The sequence below is a fragment of the Callospermophilus lateralis genome, chromosome Y (genome assembly GCF_048772815.1).
Source record: "Callospermophilus lateralis isolate mCalLat2 chromosome Y, mCalLat2.hap1, whole genome shotgun sequence".
NCBI lineage: Eukaryota > Metazoa > Chordata > Mammalia > Rodentia > Sciuridae > Callospermophilus > Callospermophilus lateralis.
Window position 1 is genome coordinate 7305881 of NC_135326.1, and position 9140 is coordinate 7315020.

The window sequence follows — 9140 nt, forward strand, 5'->3', positions numbered from 1 at the left end:
GAAGGGAGGAGAGAAGGAAGGAAGGGAGGGAGGGAGGGAGGGAGGGAGGAAGAGGAGAGTAGGGAAGAAGGGAGGAAACACCCAGAAAAGCACAATGAAACTAAAGGCACTTAGAACAGGGGCTTTCTTCCGGTGTCTGTCAGGAAGGCTCTATGTATCGCTTGCTATTACTTTCCCTACATCACAACCATTGAATAAGATCAGACACATGTCATGTTCAATTCTTAAAATGTCCCTGGGCAGTGGGGAGACAGCGGAGAGAAAGAACACGTTAGTGTACTTTGGAGATAATAGAATAGGTCACGTTTCCAAAAATAACTTTTTTTTTTTTTTTGTACTGAGGATTGAACCCAGAGGGGCTTTACCACCGAGCCACATCCTCAGCCCTTTTTTGAATTTTATTTTGAGACAGGGTCTCACTGAGTTGCTTACGGTCTTAGCTAAATTGCTGAGACTGGTCTCGAACTTGCAATCCTCCTGCCTCGGCCTCCTGAGCTGCAGGATTGCGGGCGTGCACCACGGCGCCTACCCAGAGATGACTATTTAAAACAAAACTCATCTCATCCACGAAACCTTGTGGTTGCACGCAGTTGTCCTGTTGCCTGGCTGACAGACCTCTTGACTTCAGGAAAACAGGGACACTGGAAAGAATGAGCTCAGCCGCGGTCAGGACAGAGAAGTAGAGCGCTTCTCGAAACAGGAAGTAGGCTGCTACAGGAAGAGTGGCATTCCTTCTCACAGACTCCCGTGGAGAACTAAATAACTTCACCCTATGACAATATGATTCCAAACTGGCTTGAGTTTGGAATATCAAAGCTACTCCAAGAATGGAGCAGGTTCAAAGTGGCAAGTTTTCATGGTCAGCTAGTCTATGAAGAGTGGCTGCACCAGCCCTCTGTATTTCTATTTAACGGGGAAAGATGTGAACACTAGCACTGAATAGACGATTCTATTCTTAAGATAGATTAATATTTGCTGAACATGAGTGGCTCTCGCCCGTGATCCTAGAGACTTGGGAGGCCGAGGCAGGAAGATCTCAAGTTCAAGGCCAGCCTTGGCAATTTAGCGAGACCTTGTCTCAAAATAAAATTTTAAAAAGAGCTGGGGATATAGCTGAGTGGTAAGTTGGTGAGGCTGGCCTCCAACTACTTGCAATCCTCCTGCCTCAGCCTCCCAAGTCTCTGAGATTCCAGACATACACCCCTGCTCCAGACTGCAATTGGTTTTTTAAGAAATCAAAACAACTTGATAAAAGTAGCCTGGAGACAGAGGAGAGTGAGGAAATTGAGAACATAGCTCAACCCTGAGAACATAGCTCAGCAAAGGTGAGAGGGGGTGGGATGGCAGGAAAGCAGGCATGGTGGGTCTAGGGTCTGTCCTTGAGGGCACGGGCCTGGCCCACAGTCCCCAGTGAACCAGCCAAACCCTGTTTCCTAGGGTGGCCTCAACGAAGAACCACTCAGCACCAGTTAAGGCTCTCAAGGTTCTGAGACCGGAAGTTCAAAACCAAGGTGCTGGCCACGTCACCCTTCCTCTGCAGGAGCCTTTCCTCTGTCTTCCTGCATCCCTAGTGTTCACTGGTTTCTGGTGGTTCACCCTCGTCTTCTGCCGCAGTCCTCACCTGGCCTTATCTATCTATCCACCCCTCCACCCATCCGTGTACTCTGTCATCTATTATCTCTCACTTATCCCCCATCCATCATTCATCCATCTATCCATCTATCCACCATTCCATCATCTGTGTATCTCTGCATCCATCTCTCTATCTATCTATGTATCTACCTACCTATCTATCCATCCATCCATCCGTCTATCTATCTCTCCCTACTTTCTCTTATAAGCATACCGGTACAGGGTGCAGGGTCCACCCTAACCCAGTATGACCCGTGTTTCACTTGATCGCATCTGCAAAGTCCTTCTTTCCAAATCCAGTCCTATTCAGAGGTTCCAGGAGTTAGCACCTGCCCTTATCTGAATTTTCACAAATTCAACCCACTACAAACACAAATGTAGGTGTTGCTTGAAGGTTTTGCAGATGTAACTAAGGTCCATAATCCCTTGGCTCTGATACGAGAATGTGATGTTATCCCATAAAATGGGGTGGGGGGCCTCCACAGGAGGGCTGAAGTTTCCCTGAAGAAGTTCTTTCTGGGGACAGTTGGCATTCAAAACAGTTCCAATCTGTGTTTCCCTCCTGTCTGCCCTACAAATTTGAGGCTTGCCTAACTCGTCTCCCACCCAGACAGCACATGCCGATTCCCTGCAATAAATCTCTGAACGTATATCTTCCACTGCTTCTGTTTCTCTGCTTGAAAACCCAACTGAAATATCAAGATTGGATGATCACCTTGAATTTAATGCATACACACACACACACACACACACACACACACACACACACGATCACAGAGCAGAATTTCTTTTTAATTTTTAAATTAAATGGCTTGAACATGCTTACAATGTACCTCGAATCTAATCCAAAATTACTGTGGATGAAAATACCAAGTCAAGTATAAAGAGGAATTTAAACACACACACACACACACACACACACACACACACACATTTTCACATTTAAAAATGAAAAGCATTCACAAATGCCATAAATCATGTTGCTGGCTGCTCTGTTTGGGTCACTGAATATCTCCCGTTTTAAAGCAAATTAGTGTTTGGGTTCTGGCTTGGCTCCGTGTCATTATTCTAGGTTTTAAAAGCTGTCCCGGCCTGGGAGTGGCTGTTGGGATGGGTTGGCAATTATGTCCAGAAACTAGAGCTTTTGCAAAGGAAAAAAGTGACGAGATTTTGAGGGACGGATTGCAAAGGCAGAAGACGAGGGATGGGGCGGGAGTGTGGATGTCAGAGTGTGGGAAGGACCCGTGGCAAGAAGCCACCCACCAGGGATTCCATTAACATAGCCGGGAGCACTCAGGTTTGTTTGCCGGATGACCCCCAAGCCCATGTGTCAAGGGTTTAGTCCCCAGGATGGTGCTACTCTGGTGGGTCAGCAGCCTGGGCAGTGTGACCGGGTCTTGCTCTGGGTCTTCTGGGCTGTGATGGATGGTTGACCAGGCTGTGTCCTCATCTGCCAGCTCAAATGGGGGAAAATCCTCCTTCCGGATCGTGTGGGTTCCTGGAAGAATCTGATTCCTTCTGGAACTTCGCAGCAGCTGCATGTTGAAAGCCACCCATCGAGACAGAATGTCACCTGGGGAAGGGCTCCACTTCTCTTTTGAAGCCGTTCATCTGACTCAGGGAGGTCCACCATGGGACATCTGCCGCGGATCAGCTCAGAATCCACCAATTAGGGACTTTCAGGACATCTGCAAAATCCCTCCACCGTTACCACACGACCCAACCTGATCAAGGACGTCCATCACTACGGGCATAGTCCACTGGTTCCGAGCAAGTCACATGCCCTACCTGCCCACAAGGGCATGGGGCTCACCTTGGGGCACGTTCGCTCATCATGTTCTTCTGGAGAGTTTGTGGCACTGGCTTCTTCTAGCAAACTCGTTGTGAGGTTGGCCATTGCTTGAGGGACGTGGATACTACCTTGGAGCCACGCCTGCTGGAAACAGATGGTCAGGGCCATTGCGGACAGGCATCCAAAGCCGCTCGCACACTGCTTAACTGTTCGTTGAACAGCAGGTTTGCAAAAATAAAGCTGCCCGTCAGCTGGCCGAGGGTCCCAGAGGCTTCTCCTGTCCCTGACCATGGCCAGGTGTCTGCTGTAAAAGGTCAGATTCCAGGAGGCTGGGGTGGAGGCCCGGCGGGCCCCGGCTCAGGTGGGCTGAATGGTCCTGAGCTGGGTCTGGTTGACACGGAGAGCCCGGTTAATGATGCACGGGGAGGAGATCAGGCGTGTGCTGCTCAGGGTGACTGCTTAGCACATCCTCTCTCCTTGATGGATGGAGGACAGTCAAGTAGGGTGAGTCCTGCAAGGACCCTGCCAGAGGAAGGGGCCCTGCCAGGAGGGGACAGGGCTCGGCCCCCTCCAGGGCTGGGTGAAGGAGCCCAGAGCCCTGGCCCTCTGCAGGCTTCCCCTGAGGTGCCTACTGGGAGAGCAGGTGAGCCCAGCTGTGTGGCCACGCCTCACTCTGACCTCAGGGACCCGGGGTTGGGGCTGAAGGCAGCATCGGGGGGGGGGGGCAGAGCAGGCAGAGGGATGGGGCAAGCTGTCTATCCTTGCCCACCCCAATGCCCTCCCCTTCTCCATCCAGACGGTGGGCAGCTGGAATATGGAGCCTGAGGACCCTCGGCCCCTGCACTGTGTGCCTAAGAGCTCTCCTCTCTCCGCCACCTCCCTGGGGATACCTGGTCCAGACATGGTGGGGTGCCCACTGAGCATGCATCTGACCCCTACCCCTGGAAAACATGAACAGAGGTCCCTGGCTGAGAAGTCGGAGTTAAGACGCACCCAGAGTCTGAAACATGGAAAGAGCATTGAATGAAACCCCCAAGGGTGAGGCCTACTTCACACCACCTCGGGTCGGTGCAGGACAGAAGAAGATTTTGGACAGAAGGACAGATCTGATCGACCCTGGGCTGCCGTTTCAGGTCAAAAGTGCCAACTTCACCCCCAGCCGTGTAACTGGTTCTAGCAAGACTGTCATCCTCGAAGCCCGTCTGTGGGCAGGGCCCTGGAATCTGGTTCTCTAGAGAACCAAAGCAAGACTTCTCTGCCCCCAGAGGTCATGCTGCATCTTCCTGTGTGTGTTTCAAAGGCTACTTTTATACTGAGTTGTCATGAAATCTTTTTTTGACTTAAGCACGCCCGATAAAGCACCTGTAGGCTCATGGAAGCTCCAGGTTCAGAGACTGTACTATTCCATGTGGAAGATAAGATGCAGGGACTGGCTTTGCCCCTGGGTAGCCATGTGAGCAGAGCAAATCACACAACTCAGCCCCTCTGCATTCAAGAGTTTCTGTTTGTAAACAGGGAACGTGCTTTGATGTGGATAAATGTCCCTTGGTATGATGGAGGCTTGGCCCCAGCTCATGATGCTATTGGCAAGTGTTGGAACCTTCAAGAGGTGGGGCATAGAGGGAGGTAGCTAAGTCACTGGGGACATTCTCTTGACAGGGATATTAGGACCTGGCTGCTTCTCTTCCACTCCCCTTTGCTTCCTGGGCACCATGAAGTGAGAAGCTAGCTCTATCATGCACTCCCCGCCATGATGAGCTGCATCACCTCAGGCTCAAAATCAGTGAGGGAGGCCAACTGGTCACAGACTGAAACATCTGAAATCCTGAGCCAAAAGAAACCTTTCATCTTTTTAAGTTTAATACATCAAGTACTTTGTTATAGTAACTGAAAGCTGACTAACACAGGATAGCAATAATAATGCTTTGCTACTTTCACAACAAAATTGCATTAGATGTTATATGTAAAATTAATTTAGCGAAAATACATTAATGTGGTAACTTATGCATATTCCCTTACATTATGTATTTGTGAAGGAAATTATACATGAGGACAAGGTAAAGTTTTTCTTTTTTTCCTCCAGGAGAGTCTTCTGTCACAACCTCAAAAAACATTCACGCCTTCAAAATTTTAGATTCTTTTCACCACCAGTTTAGTTGGCATGAAAAAAAACTTTTCCAGAACCTATGTGCCAACTTCAGAAGTAACATCAACATGACAGGAATGACACTTCAAGTATAAGTTTGTATATTTCTTTAGCCACATAACACCATCGGGTGGATGAATTAAAAAGCAAGCGTGAGGCTGGGGCGTAACTTAGTGGGACAGGATGCATTTAGCTGGGTTCCGTCCCCAGCACCACACATACAAAGATGGAGTAAAAACTCCTTACACTGCACTCTGAACACTGAAGCTCGTAGGAAACACAAGACCCCCCCCCCAACTCTTTTCAAATTGCATTAGTTATAATTTCCTGATGGTCGTGAGGTCTTACTTCACCTCGTGCAATGTTGACTTCCCAGACAGTGATTCAGTTATTCTTGGACTGGCAGATTCCTGAGCGAAAATAAACAAGCTCAAAGCAAAAACCCTTTTAGTAATGTAAATTGAATTCTATTCAAACATCTATTGAGTGCACTTCATGGATCTGAGGGGTGGGGGAGCAAGACAATAAGACACAGCCCTACCTTCTAGAAAGGCAGACTGTCTCAGGAGACAGACTGTTATCACTGATGAAAGTTGGGAGTGAAAAATGGAAGGGATGACTCTGTGTGGGGGTGGGTTAGGGTACTGTCTCGTAGACATTAATCTGTTCTCCTTAATTTGTATTTTACCTAGTGGACATTTTAAAACCTTGCTGTTCTGTATTCCTATTTTGCTTGAAATTCCCTTATTTATCATTTCATTCAGTGAAATGTAGAGATACTCATTTTTTAAAAATCCACCTGATTGCTGAACGCGTGTCCCATGTGACTTTAGGACATGCCACCTTTGCGGGTGATCGAAGAAACCGTGTTTGCCCAAATGGTAAGGCTGCCGGAGCACCTGAATCCCGGGGTCAGCTGGAAAAGAATGAGAGTAGCCCAGATTTGTTAGGGGACGCGGAATCTCTGTCTCCATCACTTCTCTTCTGTCCTGAGAGACCCATGGACGGCAGCACTGGGACCCCATTGCCTTGGCTGCAGGGGACATCTTGGGATGCTGATGTCCCTGCTGAGAAGCCTAGCAGGGGCGGATCACGAGAAGGAGGACACATTTCCAGCCTTAGGAGTGGTCGGGTTGGAGCTGTTGCAGCTTTTGGTCTGTTCATAGAAATAGGTGCTTTCTGGGTGTGTTGGAGGGCACACTTGTGAGTCCTCAGGAACCTCAAAGAGCTAAACAACAAAGGACCAGGTATCCTGCTTCCTGCACAGCGGCAAGCCAGGATCCCTCTGTACCTGCAGCCGTCTTCTTTCCTGGAACCCAAAGAGGGTGGCTGTGCTTTGAGTGCTTGGCCTGTGTCTGCCACCTCCCAGTAACTGGAGCCAGCACCCAGCGTGGAATCACCGTCCTCATTTCTGGATTTCCAATTTTCGTGAGATTGGCGTTTTCCTGGGTAACCAGGCTTGATCCTTGAAACCCCAATAAATAAATAAGTAAACAAATGTAAGGAATTACAAACAACGTGCTACTACACAGACGAGACTCAGGAACATTGTGCTCGGTGGAGAAAAGACGCCGACAGGGAGGTCCCATCTTGCATTCATGTTTACGTTGTGTTCCTTGATTCCATAAGACGTCCAGAGAAGGCCAGTCCTGGAGACAGACGGCAGTGCTGTGGTTTCCAGGGGCAGGAGGGAGGGCGATGGAGTGGAGCTGAGTTGAATGGGACAGGGTTTCCCTTGGGGCGGCTGGACATGCTTCGGACCTGCACAGAGGGGACCCGGGAATCTGCTCAAGGCTTCTGAATTCTCGACTTTAAAGTGATTGGTTTGATGTCATGGGAACTTCATCGGAGCTAAAGCAAAAGGCACAGGGAAATGACCTTCCAGTTACTACAACAACAGAAAACTTTCTATGTTTGAAATCAAATTAGTTTAATGTTTGAAAAGGGACCCGTGGGCTTTCCAGACAGACCCCTGGCCACCGACTCGGAAATTCCAACTGATCTTTTGGGCTTCTTAGGGCAAAACATCACCTTCTCTGTTCACAGAAGCAGTAAATGATGATAGCCGGTTAGCTAACAGGAGAAACGGTAGCCGGTGGCAGACTTTGTTTTGTAACACACTGAAAACTCCACGTTGGATCCTCAGGAGTTTCGCTACAGTCAGGGAAATCTGCCTGTCACACCGTCTCAGTTCAATCTCCCACCCAAGTCGCCTGACACATCCGATCTCTCTGGCCATCATTAGCTTTGCCTGTTCCAGTTCTGATTTCAATGAGGCTCTTTGGTTCCAATGAGAACATTGCCCCCAAGGTCCAATGTCTTGTCCTCTAGAGTTTTAGAGAGTCATTGGGCTCTTCTAAACATGTCTTTTTTTTTTTTTTATGTAAACCACTGAAAAATGTGAGCTCAGTGATTGTAAAGTAAATAGACCTCAATTTCCCCCCCAGAAAAACATCCACCCCCACCACACTAGCAGCCCCCAAGATAGAAGGTAGAAAAAATAAACAGAACCTTCCAGCACATTTCCTCTTTGCTGAATTCCCTCAGCACCCTCCCCACCCCATGCTCTGCTCCCACAGCTCCAGATAAACGGGGAAAATCCATTTGCTGTCGACCTTAAGAGGGAAGTCCCTCTTCTCTCTTGCCAAACATTATCTTGTTATATAAAAACACCAACCAGGAAAAGCATAGTGCATTCATTTCCACCAAAAATAGTTCACTGGAGTTTATTAATGCTTGGGAACTTCGAGCAATGGAAAAACTGAGCCCCATAAGAAGAGATGTAGGATAAGAAGCTCTGAATTGAGCATGGTTTATGAAAACCCCAGTATAACCAGTGGTCTGTGTGGCCAGACACTCCGACCTTGCCTAACTTCCTTCTGAAAGCCCAGATAGGAACAAGAGTTCTCTAGACAGCAGAAAATAGCTGCAAAAATTAACCGGGCATCTTGCTACAGTTTAAATGGCTTTAATAGGACTTCAGAAGACATCAAGTGTTTTAAACAGAAAAGTGGTTAAAAATAGCAAGCACAGGTCACCAGGAATATTCCCCCGCCCATGTATTCTGGGGCTGCAAATGGCAGGTGGGGGAAGATGTGCGAATGGTACTTGGACCCAGTATTTCTCTTGATCTCGTTTCATGACAGTCTTTATCGAAAGCTCTTAGAAAACAGTCACGGCCTCAGGTGTTGGGGGTGAAAGTCTGACTGAGCATTGGACCCTCTCAGGGAAACTGGAGAAGAGGCAAATATCACCTCCAAAATCTCTTCTCTTTTTGCATTACCCAGCATCAGGCATTTTGTTATAGTAACACAGAACAGACCAAGAACGTGGGACGGTGGGACAGAGTAGACTCTGCAGCGGTCTTCCTGATTCCTGTCTCTGTGTGACATGATCTTTTCTGAGTGTGGCCAGGACCTGTGAGCCTAGCCTCCATGTGACAATACAGCCCTGTTGACACCACAGTGGTGCCTTGGGAAATGCTGAGCAGGGGATGCAGACAGCTGAGCTCAAACTCCTAACCCGTGCAGATGGTGAAATCCTGAGTGTGTGCTGTGTAAACCACTAAGT